The sequence below is a fragment of the Pholcus phalangioides genome, unplaced genomic scaffold (assembly GCF_987345545.1).
Source record: "Pholcus phalangioides strain wild (caught in Gottingen) unplaced genomic scaffold, Ppha-v1.0 ptg000015l_1, whole genome shotgun sequence".
Classification (NCBI taxonomy): domain Eukaryota; kingdom Metazoa; phylum Arthropoda; class Arachnida; order Araneae; family Pholcidae; genus Pholcus; species Pholcus phalangioides.
Window position 1 is genome coordinate 93,906,875 of NW_028301608.1, and position 15,919 is coordinate 93,922,793.

At 38.8% G+C, this 15,919-nt stretch overlaps 1 pseudogene across 1 annotated transcript in view; it reads right to left on the reverse strand.

Moving 5' to 3' along the window:
• Nucleotides 1-218: 218 nt before the first annotated feature.
• The window catches only part of LOC149077087 (uncharacterized), a 28,094-nt pseudogene continuing 12,393 nt past the window's right edge, over nt 219-15,919 (reverse strand). The window contains exons 8-13 of the transcript XR_016193955.1: nt 12,939-13,106; nt 9,710-9,860; nt 8,856-9,001; nt 4,032-4,209; nt 2,167-2,389; nt 219-406 (exon numbers count right to left, since the gene is read on the reverse strand). The product of XR_016193955.1 is annotated as an uncharacterized LOC149077087 (transcript). The remainder of the gene's footprint in view (nt 407-2,166; nt 2,390-4,031; nt 4,210-8,855; nt 9,002-9,709; nt 9,861-12,938; nt 13,107-15,919) is intronic.

Sequence of the window (15,919 nt, forward strand, 5' to 3'; positions counted from 1 at the left end):
ACGCTGCTTTTTTACCTTATTGCAGGTGTGGAAACATTAAAACTGGTTTACGGACCGACAAATAATAAATTGGAGAAAGGATTTGCGGACCCGAGTAAAAAAAAAAAGAGGAGAAAAATTCCCGGACCATGGGGGGGGGGCATATTATAAATAAACAGGAGCAATAACTTGTGGATAGCTAAAAAATGAATGAATACGAGAAATAATTTATTGCGAAATATTCCATTTTAAAACATCTAAATATGTTTTTTTTTCTGATCCCTAAAATCCATATAGTCCCATATCGTGTTTGATGATATCAGATGCTTTTTCACCAATCATCATAGTCGGTATCTGAGTATTGCCAGATGGAATCATTGGCATAATTGACGCATCCACGACTCGGAGCCCATCAATGCCTTTCACTCTGAAATAAGAGAAAAACATTAGTACAAAAAAATACGGGATGTCCCATAAGTTCATAAGTAATTACAAATTGGAGGAATTTGTATATTTTTAATACAGTTTGCAAAGAAGTTATTCTCACGTAGATTGATTTTATTGGTACAGAAAAAAAATATATATATAAGTTGGAATTTTTGTCGATAAAGGGCCAGGAAGAATTGTTGGGCGGGTGTGATTGGGGTGAAATTTTCTTCAATATCTTCTGTGTCCGTAACGTTCGTGAAACTTCAGAAGGCGATCCGTGTCTGAAGTAAAACTTCAACAATAATGTGGAAGGTGTCCACCAATGCCAACATCACGATGAAAACCTTATTTATGCGTCAGTGGCTGAAAAATTCAGAAATGATCTGTTAATCACTCATCCCGCACGTTTTATACTACTCTGATTTACGTATTCACAGTGATATACTTACACGCATCGCCCTCTATCGACAAAAAAGTTTTAGAAATTTTTTTCCTAAACCAAAAAAAATTCTTCCTAAGTCAACTTATTTCGCAAACAGCATTCAAATATACCAATTAATTCAATTTTCTTATGATTTTTAATATTATTTACTATCTTATAGGACACCTTGTATATAATCACAGAGAATAGCGTAGTTAGGGAAAGTTTTGTCATAATGAATGCACATTCAGAAAATAGGAACCGTGTTCATTCTCACAACGATTAGCCAATGGAGAATGAAAAATTTTAACTAACCTCTCTCTCTAGCACCATGTCTATAGAGACTATACATGGTGTCCTGTAAGCACTAGTTCGGCCCTTATTATCTCATCAACCGTCCGTCTTAGAGGAATGATTCCAATTTAAAAATTTCTAAACAGGCATTCAAAAATTACCCTGCGCCAGTTTTGAGAGTGAAAATACGGCGTGTAAAACAAAAAAAAAAAATCTAATTTTTTATGCTGTCTCCCGTGATCTAGCTTACAATAACAAAGATGTTGCCCTGTCTCTCCTGATGCCAACAAAATAATATTCCATGTTTCCACGTGCAATATCCGCTGAGATACTCGAATTCGAAAAGCGGAGAACAGTTGGGAAAGAACAGCGTTAAATGCGGGTAAAACGGTTTTTCCGCATTTTTAGAGCTGTTTTCCCACCTTTTCTCCCCTTTTCGAATTCGAATATTGCTGTGAATATTGCACTTGGAAACATGGAACTTTAAGAATGTCTTTTGAGCATTTTTTAAATTGTAACTATACCTCTACGACGGACAGTTTATGAGATAATAATGGCAGAACTAGCACTTACTCGACACACTGTATATAAAACTGATTTTCTGTCTGTGTGTGTGTTCTCTATGCAAATATACAATTTATCGTCTCCAAATTCTGCATATATACCAAACGGGACGCGACTTGAACGATAGGCTACTTTAAAAGTTTGTCAGAGCAGTACAAATACCCGCAATGGGCAAAACCTGTCGTGCAACAATGGTTCCTGGGTCGCAACAATCACTTTCGGAATGATTACTTTGGTTATCGTGGTTCCCTAGCAATGTGTTTCAGACACGATTATGATTTTAAAATGGTTTTTCCCACTTTAACTCTGCCAGTACATTTAATAGTTTATACCTTTATGACGGTGTGTGTCACTTTTTCAATCCTCCCAGTAATCGAAGAAAACCCGTGTAGCACCGGGTATTATAGCTAGTATCCTATATTCTCATTCATTTAGTATTGCAATAAATTGTAACAATAGTTTCATATTGCAAAATTTACCGTAGTTTCGTGTCTACAACGGTAGTCGAGTCGTTGACTCTACCCATCTTGGCCGTGCCAACCAGGTGACTGAGCGTCGTTCCGTAAGACAGCGCGTAACAACGTAATCCTTCGTCACTTTCAAAGTCGAATGATTGGCATTCTGGTGGCAGTTTTCTCGTCGGCTCTGCTCCGATTTTTTGCATGGCGCTTGTTCTCGCTATTTTGAGGCAAGTCTTGTAGCCTAACAGATAAAACAAAAATCACGTCATCTCTTGAGTATATATTTTATATAATCGTCACATAAATGTGCCATTCGTATTCATTCATAGGCATGGTATTAACCCTTCAAGCCAGAGGTTCTCAAACTTTTTCCACCCGCGGCGCCTTTGTTTCCTATTCAATGTTTATCCGCGAGCTCTTCCGCAGAGCTGTTTAACAAAGAATATTTTCGAAATACCTTCATGTCACGGTGACCGCTCCGTGGTGCCTCTGACAAAGGTTGGAGGCGCAAAAAGGCGCCGTGGCGCACAGTTTGAGAACTCCTGCTTTAAGTTTTTCCTGATCCGCATTATAGCTGCCACAGTCGAAGTTACTAAACCTTCTAGGAATCGCCACCTGCTTTTATCGAAATAAAGCTCCTTCATCATATAGAACTATCACTCGCTCAAAATAGTGGATATTTACAACGCGTGTGTGTGTGTGTGTGCCTATGCGTGCTTGCAAATTTGACTCATCTTACGGATGATTAGCAGTTACTCTTCGGGACTCACAGTAATCACGGTGCTCAAAGCACTCACGGGTAATCAGCAGGGCATTAAGATTTTTTTAGTAGTGCCGCGTGAGGGAGAACGTGCAACTCAACTCTCCAGTTGTGGCAACTAGAAGCCCAGATAATCCGAATTTTCCGAGTTTCTCGGTTTCGCAAGTATGACATTGAGGTGTACGTGTGTGTGTGTGAATTGGCAAAACTCTAGAATGTAATCGTTCGTTATGTTTTTTGGCCACATGCCTTTGTATTTACGTCGTATATATTCAGAGGCGGATTAAAGTAGGTTCTGAATCCGGGTGCAAAAGAAAATTTTGGGGCCGTTAAATTAGAAAAAAAGTGCGAAGTTTGCGTTTTTCGGGACCTTACAGAAGCCGGGGTCCCGGGTGCGTAACCGGTGAGCTATAAATCCGCCTTTTGTATAATAGAGTACATGCATATTGTGTATGTTCAGAATTTACAGCTCTTGATCCATCCCAATTTCATATTCTACATCATTTTTTTTTGTCTTTTATTTCCTAATTTTATATTTTAAGTACTTTTTTATTTTGTGTTCTGTTGAATTAAATTCCAAGTCTTATATGTTTTTGTATGTGTGTGTTTTTTTTTTAAATTTTGCATATTTAGAAGGTTTTCATTTACTTTTAATTTGCATATTTTATATCCTCCATTTTGCTTTTAATCGTATATGTTTAACTTATTTTTTTATTTTTACGTCTTAATGTCTTTGTGTATTTATTTGTCAATTTGCCTCATATTTTTACATTTACTTTAAAGTTTTATACATGTTCTTTTTGTTAAGTTCGTTTAAAGCTCAGTTGTATTGTCAAAATTGTTGTTTGTTTGTTTATATCGTCATGTAATTACAGTCGCTGAGTCGAACTTACCTTGCCGTATGCCCGTAAAGATGGAACGACAGAACATATAAGATGGTTTTTTTTTTCATGCGGCTTGTGGAAGTACTGTAAATGATAGCTAGATGTAAAGAGCTAGTGTAATCGTTAACGTTATAATCAGAATTATGCTACATGCTAAACACATTCTATCATATGAAAATTTTGTAAGAGCACTTAGCAAAGGCGTGAACACCAACTCTCGAGAAAAATTGAAAAGTTACCCTCAACAATATCGTTGACATCATCTTCATTTTTGTAATACTGAGGATCAATGACGGGATCGTCAGATGGGTCTTTGGATCGCAATTTGACCGAACCTCAACTTTTCGGTTGTAATGTATGCGGTGAGCATCTGTAGACGTTCCTGTTTTCATACTCCGAAAACAGTGCTTCGTATACCTGTAGCAATTACAAAACTATTTAAATTTTGTTGCCTCTTAAGGTGGCATAACCGTATACACAAATGCACAATATTGTGCATTTGTGTATATGGACAAGACGTACATCAAAGAAATCAGACACCATATGCCGTAGATGGAATTATAACATACTATAACATGCGGTATAGACTATAGCGTATATGAGACTATAACATGCTCATACGTATTTTATAACAAGCATTACAAGAGAGTAAATTGGATGATAATTTTTTGCAGAGAATTAATTTGTTGTTGATAGACAGATCCGAATTTTGTCGGCATATTTTGCTAAAGGCAAATTTGGCTTCCTTGATAACTTTGAAAAAGTGATGTGTGAATGAAAGATATTTGTCAAGATTGTTCCGAAATCTGAGTGCGTCAGAAAGATAAATTACGTTGCCTTAAACAGAAGACGAATTCTATTCGCTTTTCCGTTCCGGTATTTTTGAGAGAGAGAGATGCGCATAAATATTGTTTAAATCACAGAATTCAAGCAATATTTATACGCATATGTCTCTTCTGTATAAAGGTATATGAAAAATATCTATCACAAATGTGTGGGATCTCTGCTACCCACCTATCCAATAAAAATATCTGGTACAATTTCCTAAGTAAAGTTGGTTTCCGTTTCAAACTCGTATGTGGCATGAAAATAAACAAAATGGGTTACACTATATATTATTCATTTTTATGATGCATACTGAGGTGTGAATTTTATGCGCCAAAACACTGGCTGGTGTGTTTGAACCTTGAATCTTCATTCGTATATCGGGGTGCCGTATACGATGTTTATAATTTTACGATATCGTATAATTTGTTTTAATGTCTGTCGCAAAATCAGTTCTTGTAAGCACCCAACACATATCAACCGGCACTTCAGTGCAGAAAATTTGCGCTTGTATGCAGTTTAAAACCAAACAATCAAGTCATCATACTACATAATACTCATTTTTATGCTTTAACGCTGTTTAAAACTAACAATCAATTTCACTTTGATAATTATAACTAGGGCTAGGATTTTTATGCTCTAAAAACTTCTGGAAAATTCTCTATAAAATATGCATTTACGCTCTTAAAAAACTATAAATATGACAAGTAGTGCACAAGGCGTCCATAATTAAAAGATCCTATTTTGAAGTAGCCTACAGGCAAAACCAGTCATCAGAAAATTGTGAAATTTTGTGGAAGTCTTCTTGAAGTGTGTGGGAATTTGTTTCGGGGGGGGGGGGTTGCACATGACGCCACCAGAGGGCGTTTTATTAAGAAACGACACATTTAGGCAAATGTTTATAATTTCAGCAATTGTTAAACTTTTAACAATTATTACTGCAACAAAACATACTCTACATGATAGCCATCATTTTCAGATACCATGAGACATCGCAAGATGGTATGTTCCACAACTAACCGAAGTGTGTGCGGGAAATGTTCAGCACTTGGCGTGAAATGCCGCCTTTAAGGTCAGGTAAAGTTCTTGGATTGTCACGACTTACCGGACGTTTCAAATGCCCCCAAAGCCAAAAATCGCATGGATTAAGGCACGGGGATCGGAGAGGATATAGATTAGGGAAACTGCAGTGAGAAGCTGAGTCGAGCGTCATAATCATGTGAAAGCAACCGTTGCACAAGTGACAGTTTGTACGGATAGTGCCCGAGTGGCATGGTGGTAAAATGCTCGTCTACCATCGTGAAGGTTGTTGTTAGGGTCCCGGGTTCGAACCCAAGGGAGGATATAGATAAGATATTTTCCCTAACGAACTCGAGGCAACCACCGATCGACAGCGCCTTCACTTCCAACCCATCTCACTAATGGCAGTAAATTGCAATATAGCGATATGGCCAGAGTTGGTGTTTGGTGAAGTAGTTTGTACTGATAATATCGGAGGATCTTATGGCCAGTAGAACGCGGCCTATCCAATGAATGTGCTGCACGCCTGACACTAGCGCAACAACGAGAATTTGAAGTCCTGTCCTCTTCCACCTGAGGGGTGCGGTAGTCCAGGTCGATAAGATACTCGCCCAAAGTACCAAAGGATGTTTAGAGGTGTCGCGAGGTGTTAGAGGTGTCGATTCCCGGTTCGTCCTTGTCAGAAAACTATCATGACGCAGGGGTACAACAGAAACGGCGACATGACCGCAGGAAAAATTGCTACCGCAGGGAGCTCCCCATCGAAGGGTTAGCGCACCAATCTCTCGACGGTTATAAAAAACAAGCCTGCCGTTCGGAATCGGCAATAAATTGTAGGTCTCGGTCTAATTAGCCCTCGTGTGCAGAAAATGACCGTGGTGTGACAAAAAATTTTCAAATGATGATCTTCCACCTGAAGCAAAACCTCTTGTACTGCGTGTGTAGAAACGGGTTTTCTTCCTCTTCCAGGACGAACAGCAAACGATCCTGTGGTATTTAAATTTTGTTATCACATTAACGAGTTAAGGTTTAACATTCATTTGACCTTTTCGAATCCTCTTCTAATAATTCCGATATTTCCGTAGAGCATTTACTGCGGAATTGCTGTTTTGGTAAAACAATTTGACCAAGAAAGCGCGATTTCGTAAACCTATTGCCATTGTGCGCAGCAAACAAATTGAGAAACAAGATCTGCGAGAATGTTTCTAGGTTTTGTAAGAGTTTCTGCGTGACATCACATAAATTTACATGTTTACTACAGGTATTCAAAATGAAACGCTCTCTGGTGATGACATTTGCAACTAATTTTTTCCGCTGAAACAAATTCCCACACTTCATGAAGTCCTCCAGAAAATTTCACACTTTTTTGATGACTGGTTTCGTCTGTAGGCTACTTTAAAATTGTCTTTTAATTACGGACGCGCCCTGTATTTAGCTTTAGAAAAGCACAAAATTAAAATAATAATAACAAATAATTCTTTTTATTTGATAGAATCAAATTTAAAAAAAAGTAGTTCAAATAGTCCCCCCCACAATTTACCAATTTTCCTCACGAGTTACCATCAGCGACACCAATTCAGATAATTAATCTATTTACAGCCACGCACCCGTGTCACTCAAGAGCTAATATTTTCGTGCTTTCACAATTCAATGTCATTGCTGATTGGTTAAAAAACCTGAATTTCAGGATATTTCACCAATCAACAACGACGTTTTTTTTTTTTAGTATATATATACAAAGACAGAAATCCGAGCTCTAATTATAACGAATAGTTTCTTTTACTTGAAATGTGGTAACAGAGGTTCTAGCATAGTTTTTTTTCCCCTCGAGTATAATAATCGAGCATATTATTATCAACTAAAACTACTACTACTTCACCAAACACCAACTCTGGTCATATCGCTATTTACTGCCATTAGTGAGATGGGTTGGAAGTGAAGGCGCTGTCTATCGGTGGTCGCCTCGAGTTCGTTAAGGAAAATATCTTATCTATATCCTCCCTTGGGTTCGAACCCGGGACGCTGACAACACCCTTCACGATGGTAGACGAGCATCTTACCACCATGCCACTCGGGCACAACTAAAACTACTGCTGCCATCTACAAAAGAAAAGAATCTTGTAAAGCCATAAATGTTCTTACCACCCCACAGCAGGGTATATTTGACCCGAAAACTTGACCAAAATTATTTTTACTTTTTCAGCTATTTTGAGCCAAACTATTAACTAATTTACCGTTGAAATATTAAAAAGTAATGTTATCTTATATATAAATGTGAAAATATGCCAAACAAGACCGAGATTGAACAATAGGCTACTTTAAAAGTTCGCCAGAGCAGGACAAATGCCCGAAGTGGGCGAAAAACCGTCGAGCAGATAGGTTTTTTTTTATTGGTGACAGCAGGGGTCCCATAGCGCCTGAGTGGCGTGGTGGTGAGATACTCGTCTACCACCGTGAAAATTACCGTCACGGTCGCAAGGTTCAAACCCGGGGAGGAATATAGATATTTTCCCTAATGAGCTTAAAAGGCGACCATCGACAGATGGCGTCTTCGTTTCCAACCCAACTCATTAATAACAGTAAATTGCAATATATCGATATGGCCAAAGTGGGTGTAGTGGTAGCAGGGGTCCCAGCTCAACGATGTTTCACGCATGTATAATGGTAGAGTATAAATAGAAGATGATTCTAAACTCAACGTACAAACATTTAATGGGAGGTAGAAAACACGAAACAGAATCACATAGGACTGTACGACCGGAAACCCTAACCTGATCAGGTGGAGGATAAAAGAAGATGCAGAAATGGCAAGCCAATAAGGGGGGGACTCTTCATTTAGCGATACTTTACACGAGGATAGTACGTGTACAATAAGTGCTCAAAGTTCTTACCATCCACAGTTATTCACAAAAAAAAAGTTTTGCGATTCCGTTCTGTTTCTTTTGTGATTCTGTTTTGTTTTTGAGCTTTATATCTCCGCTAAAAGTTTGTACGTTGAGTTTTCAATCACCCTGTATATAATAAGTCTGACAATTAGGACATTTTCCTCCTATTATTATATTCACCTGCGCAGTCACGATACGATAGACATGAATACGTTCACTGGTTTTATGTCAAAGAATGTTTCCCATGTCTGACACGACACGGTGAGTGATGTGAATCCACAATTGAGGAAGACGAAAATAAATGTGTGGAAAAAATACAGGTTTTTTTTTTACCTCCTCTTTAAGATTAAGAGTTTTAAAAATTGATACATTCGTTTCTAATATGTAAAGCTGGTAATTGTTTTTCTTTCCTGGAAGTTGCTGTTCTCCGTTCTGAAGAAAAGCTATCGCCGCTACAGATTCCGGAATTGTCAGTGGACCTGTATAGAGTGAGGATAAAAAGTATAAAAGAATCGATAAGCACACACACACGTATGTGCACTTTGTAGTATAATACTTATATATATATACAGGGTGTCCGGGTATCATCCCGGTAGGTATCCAAAAAAATAATAATAACGGCTTATAGTGAGAGAATCACACATGGTTACTTCTCAGGAATTCCTTTCATGTGGTCTAGAAGTGCTGATATTTGCTTTCGGATTTCAGAAGCAAGCAACTTAGAATGTTACAAGTTTTTTCTGTACTGTGCGTGAATCTTAAACATTGTAAGCCAGATTGATCTCTGTGGACAGACTTTTTCGAAATACTCGATCGACTCGAATTCGCACCTTGAAAAGTGAGAAAGCTACGTAAAGCCGGTTTCTTCGTGATGTTCGTTTTTTCCCCCCATCTTACCTTAGCGAGAAGGGGAAAAAATCACGAAGGTGCCGGGGTAAAACCAACTTTAGCCGATCACGGCGTCCGTCGTTCTAGTAGTCAGCGCGAATGCTGCAAAAAGTGTCTCAAAAAAAAAAAGACACTTCGAATTCGTGATCTTCGTGGAAACTCATGGAAAACTAAGTACAATTCCCTATCCACGATGCAGCACTTTCAAAACTAAACATGTGTGGATTCTCTTAAATACAACTCATTACTTCTGTGGATACCTCTATCCCGCACTCTCTGTATTTCAAAATATTCATTACCTTCTTTGCTACCGGCGTATTGGCCGATGTATTTTCTTTGTGTCAAGTTGTTGACGTAGGTAGGAAAGGCCTCGTCTAGTTCAAACAACATTGGAGTGATGACGTGATCTTGGAAACTTTGTCCAACTGGTAGATCAACAATAACTGGTATCTATTAAAGAAATAAAAACAGATACGAATAAATCTTTTACTTCAAATTTTTATATTGTTCTTGAATGTCTCTCTTTAACATTCTTTAACGCCATAAAAGAACACAATCTTGTTGATCCTATCGCGGAAGTTACAATTTACAACATCACTTTCAAAGAGGAGGCTGCGACACAATTAATTATTGTGGAACCTTACTGAGCATTTGATTATTTGAGTTTCATGCATCCGAAGATGATGTCACTCTCCGCTATCACTACACAGGTTTAGGCAGCTGAGCAATGCGAAGATAAATCCAGGAAAGAAAATTCAACTGACCTTTTCGAGAAATCGAACCCACGTCCTCTCACTTGCCTTCGGATTTATCTTCGCATCAGCCAGCTGTCGAAAGCTTCGTAGTAATAGCGGAGAGTGGCATCATCTTCTGATAAGTCGCCGTCTGGTGGCAGTGTCGGAAAGAATTCAGCCACGCCCATCAAACTTCGGTGATGGTTCGGGGTTTTTAATGGTTTTTGATAATGGTACTTGATTCTATTCCTATCGAGATACTGGGGGTGTCGTACTAGAAAAAGAAGCTACTAAAAAATACAAGCCAGCTCGACAATAGCCACAATGGGAGACATGGTTGAGCATCAATCCAGATCCATGCAAAAGACATATCGATTCAATGCCTTGATGCATGAAATCCATGTTCAAGGCCAAAGATGGACGCAGTACGAAGTATTCGTTATTATCACCGCACGCGTTTTCTCATACTGCCCAAGCAAATACACACGCTGTTTCGCTTATGCATAGTCTTCAGTACAAGTCGGAAGTTACAGCTAAGGAATTTTTGGGCTTGCATATGTAACCAAGAAAGATGTACACTTATTCAATCAAGTTTATTGCCACTTGCATGAAAATATTCCTGTTATATGTACAGTCGTGTCTCAACAATTCGAGTCTCGAAATTTCGAAGATCCGGATAATTCGAGGTACTAGGAATTTTTCGAAATTCCTTCTCAAACCCCTCTTTATCTGTTTTTAGCCAAGACCGCACTGTATTTCATTTCGTTTGATTCTCTTCCAACGGATGCAAGTAATTTCAATTTCAAGGGATTTTGATCCTTGTCTAGGGTCTTCACTGAATTCCCACGAAAGGATTTTTTACAGGGCCCCCTATATAGTAAATTTATAAAGTAAAAAAATTAAAAATACACTCATGTCCATAAATTAAGGATAATTCAGAATCACACGGAAATCGAAATCTAAAGTGAAAATTTCACCTGTAGAATTATCACACACATCTGCAAAAATGATATGCAAATTTCAGGAAGCCACCAGATGATGCCGATAGTACGTCACAATGACGAGAGTGTAAGGGGGGGGGGTATATAAGCAATGGTGGCAAAGAAGTGAAATTGTTCACAAGAGTTCTGTAAGGCGCTCAGTGCCATAAGCGAATAGTTATGACACAGAGGACGCATGTGAATGATTTTTTACGTGGTAGAATTATCGGCCGCCTGGAATGTGGGCGTACTCTGATGGAAGTATCCGAGGAACTTGGAATTGCCCAAAGTGTCATCTCTAGGCTTTGGCAACGATTCCAAGATAACGGAAATGTCAGTAGACGTAACAGTACAGGTCGCCCCCGAGTTACAACGCCGAATGAAGACCGGTATTTGGCAGTAACTGCTAAAAGAAGCAGACGGAGCACAGCATCCGACCTGTCTCGTCAGCTATCTGCAGCCACGGGTACCACAGTTTCAAGGCAAACCGTGTACAGACGTTTGGGAGATATTGGTCTATATGCTCGCAGGCCTGTCAGATGTGTTCCGCTCACGGCAACTCACTGTCGGCAGCGATTAGCTTGGAGTAGAGAACATGCAATGTGGACATCGTCACAGTGGGTTTGTGTGATGTTTTCCGACGGGTCCAGACTTAGCTTGCAGTTTGATTCACGTCGGACTTTCATATGGAGAACGCCAGGTACCCGTTACCATTTGTGTTTATGGACAACGCCCGTCCTCACCGAGCAAACATCGTAAACGAATGCCTTGAATCTGAGGAAATAACCCGTATGGAATGGCCAGCATTCTCACCTGACTTGAATCCGATAGAGCATGTGTGGGACATGCTTGGCCGACGAGTTGCAGCCCATCAACCACCTCCTACATGTGTACCGGAACTTCGGAGAGCATTGCTTGCTGAGTGGAGTGATCTTCAACAAGATCAGATCGATAATTTGATACTCAGCATGCGTAGGCGTTGTACGGACTGTATTTCATCGCATGGGAGACATACAATGTATTAACCATCATACCAACCATGTAATAGTAAGTTTTTGTAAAGGAGAAATTTTTTACAATTGCTCCAGGGAGCAAAAATCGTAGTTTTTATGAATGGTATCATACATACACCATCGTTTTTGTTCTTTATCTTTTGTTTAATAAATGGGCTTTATGAATAAGTAACGTTTGTTTTGTTTCTGAACCTTTATTCGCCGTAGCTGGCATTATCCTTAATTTATGAACATGAGTGTATATAACATTAATATTGTGTCTCAGGGATATGGGAATCCCTTATAAAGAGGCTATTGGTCACGGCAGGCCTAATGCTCATGATCTGAGATTCCACTGTAACGCGTTTTATAAGAGTCAAATGTTCTAATTTTTTAAAACATGGGGGCAAAGTAATTTGACATTTTAAGGGCGGTATTCAAACGGTTTAAACTGTAGTCACAATTTTTTGATGAGCGATTGGTTAAATTCAGGTTTATAACCAAACTATGTTGATCTCAAACATGATTAAACCATGAATACGGCCCTAAGAGATATTAAATGTAATTTTACGCAAATTTTTTACCACAAATACGCTCAAGAAGAACTTCTCAGAAGATGAGAATCGCAACCAAACTGTAAAAAGTTTTGCTCTCCAATTTCAGCATTTCATGAACTGCACTAGCAAACTTCTGGGATGTTCCGATTTTTTGAAACAAGCATATACTGTAATATCATTGTTGTTCGTCTTTGAAACCCATTGTCGGAAATAGCCATAATTAAAAGCTAAAAAGAAAAAAGAGAGATTATTTTAAAAAAAATACATCCATTTCTTCTAGATGTTTTCTTGGACCGACGCCGGAAAGCATCAAAAGCTTGGCGGTGTTGATTGTACCAGCTGACAGTATAACCTCACGATTTGCTCTCACTTGATGTTCTTTCCCATCGAAGTCGAAAATTACACCTATAGCTCGTCCATTTTCGATTACAACCTAGAGAATCGATGTTGAGGGGGGGAAAAGAACAGCGTGAGAATCTCGCGTGATAGAAATTAAACTTGCAAAAGAAATTTTGAAATTAAGTAGTTGATACGATGGTGAGAGAGAGAGAGAGAGAGAAACGGATTTTACAGGTACATCAACATATACATTACAACTTAATCATTTAATAATTTTTACATTATTATTATGAATTTCGTACTAATTATGTATACATGTGTCACAATATGTCCTGTAAAAACTTTTTGATTCCGAAATCTCCAAACATCGCGCGAATATGGATTTGAGAGGCCCAAAATAATCTCACGAACTAATTTTCCACAGCGATTATAACAGGAAGAAAAACTAGCGGCTTTAGAAAACCAGTTTATATGTTCAATACGCAGCCATACAATATTGGAAGAATGCAGGTGTCGCCGGGGGGAATATGACCGAAGTGCTCAAAATTTTGAACGGGATGGATAGGATGGACCATGAATTGCTAGTACACCGTCAATAGACTGCTTTTACAAGGGGACACCGGTATCGATTGGTAAGGGACAATTCTAGGTTGTCTCAAGGAGTTTTTCTCTAATAGGGTTGTTAATAAGTGGGATTAGCTTACCCCCGAGGGTAGTAAATTCTGACACAATTGACACGTTTAAAAAGAAATACGATAAACATGTTGGGGTAAATCGAGAAGCTTTCCATTCTCAGATAAGACAAACATAAATATTATTTATGGGCATTGCATAATATTTTATCATGTATGTATATTGTTTGTAATTGCATTTTTAATTGGGTTGCTGTATTTTTGAAATATCTGACATTCATATTTGTTATGGGCATCTTTTTGTCTGCCACCACATTGGGCATTTTGCCTGTTGTGGCCTTGTATTTGTATAATATTGCGACAGCGCATTGTGATTTCAGGCTTGAAGACTTTTTTCCCCCGTAGAGAAATATATTTACACTCTCTTCTATTATGAGGATTTTTGCGGTGCATACCCCCCCCCCCCCTTCCATAATCCTTTGGGATTTTTACGGAGTGAAGGAAACCGGATTTTTCCTTTTCCATATAAACGGGGCTATGGTAAGATCCCTCTCACGATATCGGGTGCTGAAATGATGCAAATATATTTTCTACCCAGAGTACGGAGTGAGAAACCACTCCCGTTAATCACAGTGATCAACGCAGAAGACATTACCACACAATGCCGTCCCATGTGCTAAGAACGATTTGTTATTAGAGACTCGACCACGCTGTAGATGTAGTGATAAAAGAGTTTCAATTTCTGTGACACTGATTTTCTATGAAACGAATTCACTGCACCGTGTCCCTAAAGAAGTTTCACTTAAAAAGCAGTTTCCTATATTTGCTATTATTTGAAGACGGCTAGAAAAGTTAGAAAGTGTCATTGGCATTCCGTACCGTGGTTTGAACCCACTCCCATCGACACACTAGTCATTGAAGGTGGAGACTTTCCCATAACACCATTCGATGCGCTAACAATGGCTCGTTGTCAGAGACTCCTGTAGTAGATGTAGTTATAAAAAGCGTTTCAATTTCCGTGATGCTGATTTTTTTTCTATGAATTGGCTCAGCGGTACCACCTGGGGTACGTGAAAGGCCGTTAGAGGTACGCGAAAAGAAAATGGTAACGGCGGTCACCCATCTAAAAAAATAACAATTAAAAAAGTTTAAAAAACAATTTTAAAAAGTAGGTAGAGGTTTTTACTAATATTATCAGGTTTAATATTGACCTCGCTATCAATAAAATCTTCGATGGAAGAGGGGTTACGTCCGCTGGAAGGATCGGCCTTCCCTCTTCCCGCCTGCGACCAACCTATGTGATCCTCATTCGCGTACTCCTTTCTCTCGGCTCACTTTTCTTCGGTGTTTTAGATTTGATTGTTGACACATACCGGGGTTTTCTTAAAAACTAAGAATTAATTAATTCGTGTTGTGTTTAACTTTTGTTGTGGGCGTTTGTATTGAGGCGTGTGCGTATTATTCCCACAATTTTCTACGTCAATTTTTCTACCAAGCGGCTACTACTCACGTGATTTACACTATGGATCATTGGTTAAAAACTGGATCTGTGTGGAAGCAGAAGTTGACTAAAACACCAAAATGAAGTACCGTGCACCTGTAAACGTGAAAACATATTTTCAATCTGCGAAAAGTGATTCTGTCAAAGCTAATTTTTTTAAGGCCTACTACTACTATAGCTATCATATCACGAGACGAGGAAAAGAAATCACACCATTGGTGAAACTTTAATTTCATCGTGCGTCAAAGATTCTGTCGAATGCATGCTTGCAGAGGAAAGTGTTATTATAATGAGTTTAATACCTCTGTCAAATAATACGGTGTCTCGAAGAATACAGGACATGTCAGACGATGTAGAGAGCACAGTTTATAAGTCGTGTCAAAGGTTGTGAATTTTTTTCTATCCAAGTCGACGAAAGTACCGACGTTTTTTGAGCAATATTCTGTGCTAAGTGTAATTACCAAGTACTTGAAAGAGAATTCAAAGAAAATCTTTTTATTTGTAACCCATTGAAGGGGTCGTACGACTGTTAAAGACTTATTTGAAGCAATTGATCATTATTTTGTTGAAATAGGAATTCAATGGTCAAAATGCGTTGGGCTCACCACAGATGAGGCAAAATCCACGGAAGATTGCTACTCAGGCCTTCGTGCACGCGTGGCAGAAGTCACCCACATGATAAAATGACTCACTGCTATATTCACAAACAGAGCCCTGCATCGAAACCTTTGCCTCCTAATTTGTGCAACGTCCTTGATGAAGCGGTCAAAGTTG